The sequence below is a fragment of the Puma concolor genome, chromosome B3, assembly GCF_028749965.1.
Source record: "Puma concolor isolate L17-30 chromosome B3, mPumCon1.1.hap2, whole genome shotgun sequence".
Taxonomy (NCBI): Eukaryota; Metazoa; Chordata; class Mammalia; order Carnivora; family Felidae; genus Puma; species Puma concolor.
The window spans coordinates 98483647-98498026 of NC_141672.1; the positions used below are offsets into that span (position 1 = coordinate 98483647).

The following is a 14380-nucleotide window of genomic DNA, read 5'->3' on the forward strand; positions in this document are numbered from 1 at the left end:
GACTGCTACTTAGGAAACTCTAGAAAGTAATGTGTCTTAGGTATGGAATGTCTTAGCAGGTAAAGTAAATGGTAAAATAACTCAGGGGTCAAGGAATGAATGAAACACACAATGCAGAGTAATCTCTGAATTCCACTCATGAGCTAGAACGTATATAAAACAAACCAGCCAAGGAATCACATACCTATCGCTATACAGATGAAATTTCCATCATAGCTTACAGCTCCCCCAGCCTTCTGTGTCAAAGATTTTCACAAAATAGTACCTCCAACTTCACCTCCTTGCTCAGTAAGCCGTAGTGCAACAAAGCTCACACAGCCAAATTAATGCAAAAGTGTTCCATTTACAGTTACTGTCAAAGACATGAGAGTTCGGCTGGTAAAAGAAATACGGGAAGGAGAACTCATTTCTTTTTTCGTGGTTCCTTCACTTTTATTCATATTCAATCAGTAACAACTTCATGGAATTCCAATCCTCTTGTCTAAAACCTTAGTTTTAGGCTGTAAGATGTAGATTTTTCCCCCATTAGTTTATTCTATATTTAACTCTCTGAATATTTACAATGAACCTGTTGTTTTTAAACCTACAAGTATCTAACATGAACAAAATAATACCAGTTTATTAGACCACTCTTAAATAAATTCAACATATATTTATTGAGAACCACATATATTCAAAGTGATGGGCTGGGCTGCAGAGAACACAAAGAATAAGAAAACATAGTCCCTGATTTCAAAGTATTTACAACTGAGTCATTTGAGGATTAATTTTAATTAAGTATTCCTGCTATTAGAAGAGTGTGTGTGTGTGTGTGTGTGTGTGTGTGTGTGTGTGTGTGTGAATTCTGAAAACCTAATTCCAATCTTGAGGCTTTTTTTTGTTTGTTTGTTTTTGCTAAGTATAATCTATAAAACTGTTTGGCTAATATGTTTATTTAAATTAACTCAGTTCATTTTAGTATCAAATCAACTTATTTAAGAATAAATTAAGTGATTTAAGAGTCTCCTTTAAAGTTATTTTATCATTAATATCCATAAAATCAAGAAGTTTGATGAGCTGGTTAGATTTTTTTTTTTTCAAAATGCACATTAAAATAAATATTTGTCTATGACCATAAATGTTTGCTGTGTACCGCCTAAAATCCCCGTGGGAAATATGACTCCTATCCATTACCATACTGAAGTCTTTTCTTCTACTCCTTGAAAACCTCACCCCAACTGAGGAAATTGTTTGCACCCCAATATTTTGGACTGATGATCTTTACTTCCAACTAACCAAGAAAATCAAGGCACTTAAACATGAGCTTCCTCTCATCACATCAACATTCTGCATCTTTTCCTTAGTTTTAGCCTAATTTTGTAAGATTCCCATACAAATCTCCTCTAATAACATTTTTATCCCTATCCCAAATTTCATCTTCTGTCACCTCAGTTACTCCTTTTATTAACCCTATTTCTTGTATCCTCAAGTGGTTTCCTTTTTTCTTGGCCCCTTTGCTTTTACTCAATATTCATTTAATTAACAAATATTTATTGAGTATCTGCTATGTGTCAGAAACTGTGCAAGATTCTAAGGATACAGACAAGAAAAACAATGTCACATACCTCAAGATGCTCAATGGTGTGTCTAAGGGACATAGGCATGTCTGGCATCACCAAGAGTGTAATGAGTGCTATTTACCGTAAATGCAAGTGTGTTTGTGGGGGAAATACAAGTGGAGCTTGAACTCAAACATTGGAAGGATTTCCCCAAGGAGATAACACCTAGGCTCAAACCCTAAATCTTAGACACTTGATGGTTTTATGATCCAGGCAAGTACGTGGTAACTTCAAACTTTCTTCATCCATGAAATGGGAATAATGTCTACCTTACCAAGTTGTAATAAGACTAAGGACACAGCATGTGCCCAGTATTGAGGTCCTGTAATTAGTCGGCTTGGATTTGAATGCTAAATCTACTACTATATATCCTCAGGCAGATTAATTTACAATTTCATATTGGGTTCCTCATCAGTAAAATGTAAATAAGTAATAATATCAACCCAATAGAATTCATACAAGAGTTAAATGTGATAATCCATGGGAATCATCAGGTAGATAGTAAGCATTCAATAAGTGTTAGCTGCTATTATTAGAAGGCTTTTTTTCAATCTCAAAATCTGTGTATAAATCCTGCTAAATAAATAGTAGAATGATAAGTGGAATCCTTGTCATTTGTAATCCTTCATTCTGTTATTCATAATTTACAGTGGATTCCATCTAGTAAGTAAACCAAGCAGGAACAATGAAGGTAAAACTCCAAAGTGCCAAAATGTCAAAATAGAACAAAATCTACCATCTTTCCATCCACTAAGGGTTGAATTGAGCCCACCCCAAAATTCATATATTGAAGTCCTAACTCAGTACCTCAGAATGTGACCTTGTTTGGAGACAGGGTCAGAATTAATTAAGTGAAGAGATGAGGTCATACTGGATTGGGGTGTGGCTCAAACCCAATGATACCGGCATCCCTTGTAAAACAAGAAAATTTGGTGACAGATGCACACAGGGAGAGAGACATGAAGATGATTTCAGAAATGGGGGTCACACTTGTACAAGGTAAGGAACAGCAAAGACTGCCAGCAAACCACCAGCAGCTAGTCTGAAACAGATTCTTCCTCACAGGCCTCAGAAGGAAAGAACCCTGACATCACCTTATTTCAGACACCTAGCCTCTCAAACCATGACATAATACATTTCTGTCACTTAAATCATGCAATTTGCCTTACTGTGTTATGACAGCCATAGCAACTAATATACCTAACCTGACTGATAGATATTTTCTTTCTGTTTCTTTCTGTTTCTTTCTAGTCAGAATGTAGCCCTTAAAAACATAACTATTCTTGAGATAACACTTAAATTTTAGTCTGAATCACATAGTCATTTACCAAATTTTCTTTTCTACTTCTTTTGTATAAATCTCCTTTCCATCCATTTTATAGGTTCCCTAATATTTTTTTTTTAATTTTTTTTTTCAACGTTTTATTTATTTGGGACAGAGAGAGACAGAGCATGAACGGGGGAGGGGCAGAGAGAGAGGGAGACACAGAATCGGAAACAGGCTCCAGGCTCTGAGCCATCAGCCCAGAGCCTGACGCGGGGCTCGAACTCACGGACCGTGAGATCGTGACCTGGCTGAAGTCGGACGCTTAACCGACTGCGCCACCCAGGCGCCCCCCTAATATATTAATTTTATTCATTCCACAAGTATTTATTGAAAGCCCCAATAAATTAAAGAAAAAAAAAAAAACAACAAAGATTCTTGACCTCTAAGAATTTACAACCTATGAGTCAAGTCATAAGCATGTAAATATCTGATACAAAGTATGCCACGTCAAGTATTCCCCAGGTACAAGACCAAAGCATACCTCAATCCCATAGTGGTCAATGGCATAGGATTCTCTCTTAGAAAAGTTATGTGTTTTCCGTCAGGCCCATGCCTCCTTCCTTGGTGGTGATATTTACTTCACTTTCCCCAACTTCAGCACAAGCTGACATTGGAAGTCAGCTCACTGCCATTATGACAGTCCCTGCCTCCCAGAAAAACAGATGGAAGGCACTCCCACAGGCAGAAATACAGAGCTATGTAGACAAGTCCTGTTTGGAGAAGCCTCCTGAAATGCCCACGATTCTAGTGTTCTCTGATTTTGCCCACAAAACAGGAATTCCTCAGCCAGGGAACATTACAAACTCATCCTTTTGCACTCCAGGATCCCAGCAGAAGCTTGGCCAAAAGAGAACTATATCAAGAAGGATGTAATAAAAAGTAAATAATTTTATGAAAAGTAAAAAGATGATAGATAGATAGATAGATAGATAGATAGATAGATAAAAGAAGGCTTATGAATGCAGAATTCCATGGTGGTTTGGAGTGGTTGAGGAGGGACATGACTTGAAGGTCATAATGCAAAGGGACTTTAGCTTTACAAGAATATTGTTTTTCTTTGTTTTTTTTTAAAGTCATTTCCTGGATTACCAGCCCATTCTACCATTAATTCAAGATACAGGAGGTGAGCCATTTGCAGCCATTCTTTTCACTATTGTAGATTTTCTGTCACACTCACCATTTATGTTAATAGGAAAAGGAGGCCTGGTGAATCTAAATCCCTAGGCTAGAATTACATTACTGGATCTGTCTGACTACAAGGCCCATCCCACTTCTCACAAGGCTTGAGAGTGAGCTTAACCACAAAGGCACCATTACCAACTGATGCTTTACAGTTTATGGCTTTGTGTACAGACAAACCAGTCCTCCTATTTTTTTAAAAAAACAAAACAAAACAAAAACAACTTAGGTTCAACCACAGGAGTGGTTCAGGGGCCAAATCTCTCTTCAATTTAAAGGTAAATATGTGAGTAGATTTTCTGTGCTTCATCTACAAAACCTATTCATTACATGCGTGAGTACATGCACGGGCAAGTGTGTTTTCTAAGAATGAGGACTTAATACAAGAACAAACAAAAAATAAGCTCATCATAACACCAGTGTCATGGAAAAGGACTCTTTGTACAAAGTGAGATGTCCATACTGCCATGATTTCAATGCAGTGTATGTGACAAGAAGTGGCTGAGGGAGACAGGCAAGGGCTAGACCTTACGTCTGTGCAACTGTGGCACTTTCCAACATATCCTGGCCTCTGCTTACTCTCGTCATCTCTGCTCTGCTGGCTTTTTACTGACGAAACAAGTCACTGTCCAGTGGCATCAAGAAATTCTGTCCCTAGGCCATAAATAAATGCCCAACTCCTATAGTTCATGGGTGTATGAGAGCCCAAGAGGCCTAGAATCGATCCAACCCATTTTAACTAGCAAGAAACTACCCAGTAATACCTTGTTTGTATTTCTTGGAGGAGGGACACCAGAAACACTTATTTCATTCTACACAATAATTCACCACAATCAGAGAGAGCACAGCAAGGGCAACACCATCTCCCAGCTGCTGATTACATCAAAGGCTTGCAGCACAAATTCAATTTTATGATGTTAATCTCGGCCTGCCACTCAGAAATTTTCTCTGAGGGATATGATTTTTCTCTGGATTTCATTTTAAGAATGATTTTTTTTTCGTCCACAATCAATAAAGATATGTTTTCATCAAAAGACTCTATCTTGGTAGAATTCAATTGGCTATTTCAATCCCTTTTGGTGACACAATATTAATTAAAATAGTTTATGTTGCACTTCAGCTGGAAAAAGAGGCAGTGAAAATAGAAGCTACTCAGAACACATGTTCTATACACATCAACATAGAGGGCAGAAAATAATTTTCTCTTTCTCCAGGCAGCAGACATTAGCTATTCAACAGAGTTGCTCTGACTTGGTTTATTTCTGTGATCTCACTGCAAAAACAACAAACAAACAAGAAAATTGAAGCTCTTTATGTTTGTATTTTTTTGTTCAAAAGGAAATCAAAATACACATCAAAAAGTTGCTTCAAAGACTCAGGTTTCATTACCTCAAGAAGTGGAGAAATAAGTGTCTTTGTGCCTACGTGGAATGATGGGCTTTTAAGAATCACAGTCACTGTTTCTCCTAATTAAAAAAAAATACATAAATAAAAATATAAATACATAAATGCAATACTATTAAAATTTACTTTTATTTTCAATTTCTCAATAATGATTATAATCGAATACATTATATTTCTCAAAAGCAAACACACAGAATTAGCATAGAGGTTTTCACATTTAAAAGAGAGGAGAGGGGTGCCTGGATAGCTCAGTCAGTTAAGCTTCCAACTCGGCTCAGGTCATGATCTCCTGGTTTGTGGGTTCGAGCCCCGTGTAGGGCTCTGTGCTGACAGTTCAGAGCCTGGAGCCTGCTTTGGATTCTGTGTTTCCCTCTTTCTCTGCTCCTCCCCAACTCGTGCTCTTTCTCTCAAAAAGTAAATAAACATTAAAAAAATTAAAAAAAAAAACGACAACCAAAAGGTAAGTTGACTTGGTTAAAAGTGGGGGGAGTGCACTAGAGTTTGGAATTGTTTACACACTTGAATAATAATGGCAAGGCCTAGACAAATTATACTGTTCTCCAAAGAGTGCATGTAAATGTGTACATGAATGTGGAAAAACACTGGTTAAAAAAAGAAAAAGCATCCATCAATACCATCACTACCACAGGGCTTATTAAGATGCAGATTCCTGGGGCGCCTGGGTGGCGCAGTCGGTTAAGCGTCCGACTTCAGCCAGGTCACGATCTCGCGCTCCGTGAGTTCGAGCCCCGCGTCGGGCTCTGGGCTGATGGCTCAGAGCCTGGAGCCTGTTTCCGATTCTGTGTCTCCCTCTCTCTCTGCCCCTCCCCCGTTCGTGCTCTGTCTCTCTCTGTCCCAAAAATAAATAAAACGTTGAAAAAAAAAAAAAAAAAGATGCAGATTCCTGGGCCTCAGGCGGATATGATATCTCTGAACCTCTAAGACATAGGGTCCAGAAATTTTAACTAGCTCTCCAAATGTTCTTATTACACTTGAGGCTAAAGAATTGGAATCAAATTCAGCACCCCTCATGCACAGCACAGCTAATGAAATAGTGAAATTAATTGATGAAAATAAATTAACATTCACTAAATGAATGACTAAAAACAACAATTCCCTCAAAAAGTTCTTATTCAGGGCCTAGTCTACATGGCCTAGTGAGAATGCCAATCCCTGGCCTGATGTGAGCCTTCCATAGCAAACAGGGCTGGCCTGACCCCAAAAACTATTTTCACTATAATGACTGAAACTGAAAGTAGTTAAATTCTTTTGTTGTCTATTACTGTCTAAATGGCTTGTGGAAAAATTTCCTGCTTTGTATGGCTTTGCAACAAAACAGTCTGATGTGTTCTTTTTGAAATCCTTGTGGGGAAAGGGTCTAAAGGGGGTTCACTCTAGATATTCAATTGTTCAGTAAATTTGCCCAATGTTTGCAAGTGGGATGACTCATGCATGATCAAATTTGATTTTGAGGTGAAGTCTACCAAATTTAAAAGGATTTTAATGTTAACAATACCAAGAAAAAGTCAAAAGGGCTTTGGATGCAAAGATCATGACCTGAGCAGACAGAGTCACCCAGGTACCCCAGTTTACTTTTTATAATATGCCTGAAAGTCATAAATCCCATCTACACTCAAGGCTAGATTAGTGTTGTATTTTCTGCACTCAAGAGAAGGAGATGATAGAACCATATCAGTTGATTGTAAACTGCACATCAGACAGCCTCTTGTTTTATATGCAACTAAGTCTTCCAACAAAATTGTAAGGTAGACACCCTGCTAGAGAGACTCAAAGAGTAAATAAGTACCTGATAGTGTAAAATAATATATGATCCTCATTTTACGTTTGAGGAAACTAAAGCTCAGAGAGGCAAAATAATTTACCCATGTCCTATAGCCAGTAAAGGATGGGGCAACATGGGAACAGTGTGCCATGATTTATGTCTGTCATGCTCTCTCATCCTGTCAGACTTCCAAACAAATTTCTCCCTTGGCCCAGAAAGCTCTTTCTCAGCATTTCTACCTGGCAAACTCCTACAAAACTGGAATCTTCCAAATTGGAACTAAATTTTAACTCCTTTGAGGATCCTCTGGCTGATATTTAGCACTCCTATTCCCCCAGCATTCCCTACGCTACATTTATCAGACCACTTACTACTCTGCTCTAATTATTGCTGTGTCTGTTTCCTAAAGTATATTATGAATGCTTGGAAGGCAGAAACCTGTCTCTTTCCCACACATTCTGCTGGCAGGGAATTTTACATATACCAAGAAGTCCAAAACATGTTGAAGGAAAAGTCAAAGAATTAATGTACTAGTTATGAATGAATGTTATAAAGCTTCAAGAGTTGTCTCTCTTTTCTCCTTTGCCTCCCTCCCCCCTCCCCCCACCCCCAGACAAGTCAATGTGTTAAGTGACCATTTTGAGTGTAACTCTGATGTCTGCACAAAGAGTAAAAAGCAGATGTACAAAAATGTCCTTGGCAATAGCTGTTCATTCTAATTTCTACTAAAGCAGACTAAAATCACATCAGTTTCCTGGGCCCTCACAACTCACCACTGACTCAGAGGAAACATAGTCAATTAACCATGAAGTTGACTGATTCAATTAATTACAATTCTCTCACCCCATACTTGCTTACTTGTTAAACACTCATGTGTAGGATCTTATGTTTTTCTAGGTTAAATTTCATCTTGTTAAAAGAAAAAGGGGAAATCAGTGCTGAAAAAAAAAGTTCCTATCATTTATTGACTTTTAAGTTTAGACACTTTGCTACTTATATGATATACATCATTTCATTTGATCTTCATAATGATCCCAGGGCTTATTATTATCTCTACTCTAAACACGAAGAAGATGAAGCTTGAAGAACATACGTAGCTTGCTCAGGATCAGAGCTAGAAAGTAGAAACAGTCCCCAAAACTCATGCCGTCAAACACCACACCACACTGTTGAAGTGGGGCTGGGGGGTGGGGTCCAGCATGCTAGGACTTTTCCTGGAAATGTAAGCAAATTCTAGAAGAGATAGTCCTCTAGAGCAGGGATATCTTGCTCTAGAAATGAGGATTTGCCTTTTATAGCAGAGTTTGGACACCTAAATGTCCTTTAAGACCAAAGACAATCTTATTTTGAAGATAAAAATGACACACATAAGTTAAAGGACTTGCTGACGACCCCAGAGTTAATTTGGCCCAGAGGGCTCTGGAGATGATCTGGTACTAGAAGTTACTGCACAAATTGTTTTAATCCTGATCCCCATCTCATCTCCCTGCCTCTAATTCAGTCTAGAGCAGGAATGAATCTAAAACTGTTAACAACTAGGAGAAAATAAGTATGTATTAAGAACAGGGTTCCAGAGATGTCCTTTAAAATGTACTGACAGAGTTATTAATAAGAGATGCCACATATTGTGAGTAACATTATTAAATAATAGAACAAATAAGTGATTATCAAGCCACAAAGATAGCTGAATCCAGCAATCTTGAAAACCTTCAAATATTTAGAATACCAGTATTTTCAAGGTTCCATGAAGTTATTTCATAAATACACCTCTATTCCCGTTGGCATGTATAAACTGGAAACACAGATTTCTATTGATTTTTATTGATAAAATATTTATAATTTAAAAATATCTTTCCCAAAAAGAGGTAAAAATACTGGAACTCAACACAGAGTCTCAATTTTTGTGGTTTAATAAAATAATAATCCCTTCACTAGATCACTTCAGGGACAGTTTGCTTTTCTCCTCTAGCCCTTTGTATTCTTTTTTTTTTTTTTTAATCCCTTTGTATTCTTTACAGAAAACACTATGGGTGCATTTTAATACTGAAGGAAATAGAGGGCAAAGGAACAAGAAGTCACAAGACCAAACTAATCACAAGTACTTGCATGACAAAGTTGGTTGCTTTCTTCACCCCTGGTCTTTAAGTGGTAAGAATTAAGGAGAGGAGGGGGTTAGTGCATTTTATGTTGGGGTGACAGAGTTAGGGGGCTTAGGGAGGCTGGGAAAGGGAGGTGGGGATGGGGAGGGAAAGAGGATGAAAGGAACAAAAGTTTCAAACCCTTTCCTCAGGTTAAAGTATTTCTAACTGGTGACCTAGCCTCCAATAGTTGACCTTGAACTCATTTAGAATAAAACCTCGAGAGGAAGGAAGAAAAAGTTCATGCTCCTATATAATAGTGTTCTATTTGTATTTAGTCAACTGTTTGGAAATGCACACAAAAATGCTGTAATGAATGAGGAGGGCGGAATGAGGAAGCACCCGTCCCCAAAGGGAATATTCCTACTACTTCAACTTTTCCAGATTTTTGTCAGTGCAGACATCTCCCCCCCTCCCGCCGCTTTATTTTCCTGCCACATGTCCAACTTTGCAAGTGGCGAAGTCTTGGGTCCGCAGTCTTTATTACTGTCTCAGCCATCGGTGCACGGCAAGGAAGTTTTCGCCAGATGCCTGGAGCCCCCAAGGGGGCACTCCTCGCGACGCTCATCCACCGGATCTTTTTCCCCCGACCAGACACTTTTTTTTTTTTTTTTTTAACTGATTCAATCGACTCCCATTCCTTAGAAGTCCGACTTCCCAGCCCCAAGAAACTCTCTCAGTAGTGAATGGTGGGTCCCTAAAGGTCTCTAGGAGCAGACGCCTCCCAGGACCGCTTGTAGAGATACAGAGGCCCACACCAACCCAGCCCGTGTCCCTACCCTGGAGCGCGCGCGCGCGCGCGCACACACACACACACACACACACACACACTCACGAAAGGACCAATTTGACAGATGAGTGGCTTCGGTCACTACTGATGCGACATCTGGACAAGAGTTTGAACAGAGAATTTTCCACGTGCAAGAACTTGGAGCAAAATAAGAGGTTCTAGCAAGTGCTAGGCGCGCTCACCTTTCTTCCCTGCCCCTCAGTATCCAGACTCAGGCTGCGCGGTCAGTTAGGGCGGGAAGCCAAGCAGCAGCACAAGCCCAAGCCGTGGGCAGTCAGAAACCCACCGCCTGGGACCCAGGAGCCTGAGCCGAGCCCAGAGGACGCCCAACCTACCCGAGCCACAGGGCGGCGAAGCAGCAGGTGTCTGGACAGCCAGGCAGCCGAGCGGCTGGACAGCGGGGAGGCCCTGGGGACTGACCGGCCCCGCCCCGCCCCGGCCCGGCCCCGCCCCGGCCCCAGCCCCCTGCCCTGCTCCCGCCTCCGGCCCCCGGCTCCCGCCGGGCTCCGGCTCCCTCCGGCCGCAGCTGCCCGGCCGGCTCAGCGCACCCCGCCTGCGGTCCCGCCGGCCCTCCCCGTCGCGTTGGTGGCGGCGGCGACCGGAACAGGCCCGCCCGCAGCCTCGGAGGTGCGCTGCCCTACAGCGCTGGAGGGAGTTCAGATGAACTGAGGAAAATCCAGGTGGGTCACGTGGTATAGACCCCAGGCCCCAGCCCTGGCAGACCTTGGAGAAGGGGTGAAAGGAAGTCCGCTCAATACTGCATCCTCCCTGGGGCGCCTGGTGGGTCAGTGGGTTAAGTGTCTGACTTCGGCTCAGGTCATGGTCTCACCGTTAGTGAGTTTGAGCCCCGCGTGGGACTCAGCGCTGAAAGCTTGCTCAGAGCCCGGAGCCCAGAGCCTGGAGCCTGCTTGGGATTCTGTGTCTGCTTCTCTCTCTAACCCTCCCCTGCTCGCGCTCTGTCTCACTCTATCCCTCAAAAATAAATATATGTAATAAAAAATTAAAATACTGCATCCTCCCTTCCAGGGAGAGTGAATCTAGGTTTAGAGAATGGGTGAGAAATTCGGTTTTTCATTGAAAACCAGCAGTCAAGACTGAAACCAGCATTCTAACCAGCAATGAGATAGTGGACCAAGTACCACAACTGACTGGATGTTTTAGAAAAACGGGAGGGACGTTTTGTTTTTCTGGGGTTTCTCAGCTATTTTATTTTACTTACAAAATCCAGTGGGCAACTTAGTCTTGGATTTTTTTTTTTTTTAATATTTGTTTTTGATAGAGAAACAGAGTCGGTGTGAGCGGGAGAGACAGAGAGGGAGACATAGAATCCCAAGGAGGCTCCAGGCTCAGAGCTGTCAGCAGAGCCCAGGGTGAGGCTGGAAGCCACTAACTCCCACTAACCCCTAGATCATGACCTGAGCTCAAGATCTGAGCTCATGACCTGAGGGAAATTCTGAAGCTTTCCGACTGAGCCACCCAGGTGCCCTTGCTTAGTCCTGGATTCTAAGGCTTCTGGAAGCTGGTGGGGAGAGATTTTAACCACACTCCCTTTTCAGGGATGGTCAGGTCTGTGTCAGATCACAACTTTTAGGTCTCCCCTCAGGGAAGACTTCACATATCCTGGACTTTACTGCATGAAGCCCCTCTAACTAGGACAGTCTTCCCACCTTCATCATCTTCTGTGCCTTGTTAGTTCCCAGTCTTAGTTCATCAGAATTGTCACTTCCCCGCTTGCAAGTTAGCTGTTCTGCTGTTCGTTCCCAAGATACCTCACTTCCTGTGTCATAACACTGGTCACAACTTACTGCAATTAATTATTTGTTGCATTGGCCTCCCCTGCTTGACTGTAAAGGTGAGGACAGTAGATAGGGACAGTGGGTGGGGACAGTAAAAGTGGTATAGTACATACATAATTAGTAAAATAAGTCAGAAAGACAAATAGTGTATGATTTCACTTACATGTGAAATCTAAAAAACAAATGAACAAAACAAAACAGAAGCAGATTCACAGATATAGGAAACTGCTGGTTACCAGAGTAGGGAGGGATTGGGTGTTGGGTGAAATAGGTGAAGGAAATTAAGAGGTACAAACTTCCAGTTATAGATTAAGTGAGTCATGGGGATTTCATGTGCAGCATAGGGAATATAGTCAATAATATTGTAATAACTGTATGGTGCAGTTGGTGATTAGACTTGGGGGGATCATTTGCAATGCATAAAAATATTAGATCACTATGATATACACCTGAAACTAGTAAGATATTAGTATGGCAATTATACTCTAATTAATTTTTTTATTTAAAAATTGCTTAAAATAAATAAATCAATATTGTGGCATGATGATATGCATGTGGCAGTTGACTGGTAAGGTACCCCCAGCCCCCACTTTTTTTTTTTTGAATCCAAGAATACATTTTTATTTATTTTTATTTTTTTTGAAATTTATTGTCAAATTGGTTTCCATACAACACCCAGTGCTCATCCCAAAAGATGCCCTCTTCAATACCCATCACCCACCCTCCCCTCCCTCCCAACTCCCCCCATCAACCCTCAGTTTGTTCTCAGTTTTTAAGAGTCTCTTATGCTTTGGCTCTCTCCCACTCTAACCTCTTTTTTTTTTTTCCTTCCCCTCCCCCATGGGTTTCTGTTAAGTTTCTCAGGATCCACATAAGAGTGAAAACATATGATATCTGTCTTTCTCTGTATCAGCCCCCACTTCTTTAATGAACTTTTCTCACCTATCCTTGCCTTCTAAGTCTGCAGAATTTTACTTCAGAGTTAATACCTCCATCCCTATCAACCATCCACAAGTCTTCATTTCATTTCTTGAACAGAGCCTTCTTCAGTCTTCACACACGTGCAAGTGTGGTTCCTTTGATCAGCTGTGCCATAACTTGCTTGGTGGTCATAAAGGCCCTCAACCATGCTATGTCTCAGATCAGGACCTTTGATATTTTTAAGACCTATGAAAATGGGGAGGAGGGAAGGAAAAAAAATTAAGTTGAAGAAAGTTTTAATAATACTAATTTATTGGCTTTTATGCCAATACAGTCATTGACCGTGTTGGACTTTCAAAAATCTGTAATACTAGAAAACAGTAAAAGTACTCTTCCCACTTCTTTGTTTTCTAGAAAATGGGAAATGGTTTACTGGAATGAATCTTCCTTCCCCAATGACGTTTAAGACTTGCCTTACTGATAAGACTTACCTTGTTTATCTAAGACAAGGCTGGACACAGGTCCTCCAAATTCCCATTCTATGCATTGTAAGTGATTCTGTGAACTGTATGTGCTCACTAACCAATCTAGACAAACTACCTGCCACCTCAACGTGACCAAACTTTGGTTAGGCTTCTCTTTTTCTCCCAGGCCCCAAACTTTGACCTCCTCTCAGCCTGAACTGGCATAAATCCCTCCTTACCAGATGAAAAGATGCTGATCTCTGGATAAAACTTTGTCTTCTCCACTGTAAGATCGTGCCACTCTGGCTAATCCCACTTCTCCACTTCCTGTTCTTTCCAGAATTGTTTGTCCCTCCCTAGAACCGAAAACACATTTTTCACCTCACTTTTGAAAGGTTTGCCAGTCTAAGGATTAAAGCTTTCTCCCTATTGCATTTGTCCCTTATAAAGTCATTTTGGATGAAGTCTCTCCTTACCTTAGTTTATTGTTTTTATTTGACCTTGTAAAATATAATTTTTAATAGTCTTCATGGAGAAAGGCGTCCTGAAAGTAAAAGTACCCTTCCTCAGGTTTCTGTCTATAAAATGAAGAAGTACAACTAATGAATTCAGAAGCCGAATTTCCAAAGAAAGTCAGACCTTCCAGACTCTGCAGGAAGAGCAAGCTGGCAGCTGAAGAAAGCCAAGCCAAGGGCTTGAGGTGTTTCCTTTGGCTAGCCTGATATTGCTGCTGTTTTGTTTGTGTGTTTGTTTTTAATTGAATTTGAATGTCACAGTTCTTACCACTCCGTATAGTCTTCACCATCTTATTACCTATTTGACCACCAAAAACATTTACAACTTGTGTCACTAGAATTTTTTTGTGCTCTCAGCAAAGCACCTTAAATTACAAAATTCCCTTTCCTTCCACCGCATCAATAAGGATACCCAGGCACTGATGTCTATTAATATTTATACTGGAGGATTCAGGTGTTTGAACA

General features: G+C 40.7%; 1 protein-coding gene and 1 long non-coding RNA gene across 8 annotated transcripts in view; one reads left to right on the forward strand and one right to left on the reverse strand.

Annotated features, from left to right (window-relative positions):
- Positions 1-10679, reverse strand: part of WDR72 (WD repeat domain 72) — a 232477-nt gene extending 221798 nt beyond the window's left edge. For 3 of the 5 annotated variants that reach the window (XM_086710724.1, XM_025919506.2, XM_086710722.1), the window contains exon 1: positions 10402-10612. The gene's annotated coding sequence lies outside the window, so the exon portion shown is untranslated. Of the gene's footprint in view, positions 1-5493; positions 5577-10401 lie in introns of those variants that run through there. The other 2 variants (XM_086710725.1, XM_086710723.1) reach the window with 2 other exon arrangements.
- The window catches only part of LOC147580231 (uncharacterized), a 68772-nt gene continuing 64001 nt past the window's right edge, over positions 9610-14380 (forward strand). Inside the window, exon 1 of one of the 3 annotated variants that reach the window (XR_015252660.1) lies at positions 9610-10899. This is a non-coding gene — a long non-coding RNA (uncharacterized LOC147580231). The remainder of the gene's footprint in view (positions 10900-14380) is intronic. The other 2 variants (XR_015252662.1, XR_015252661.1) reach the window with 2 other exon arrangements.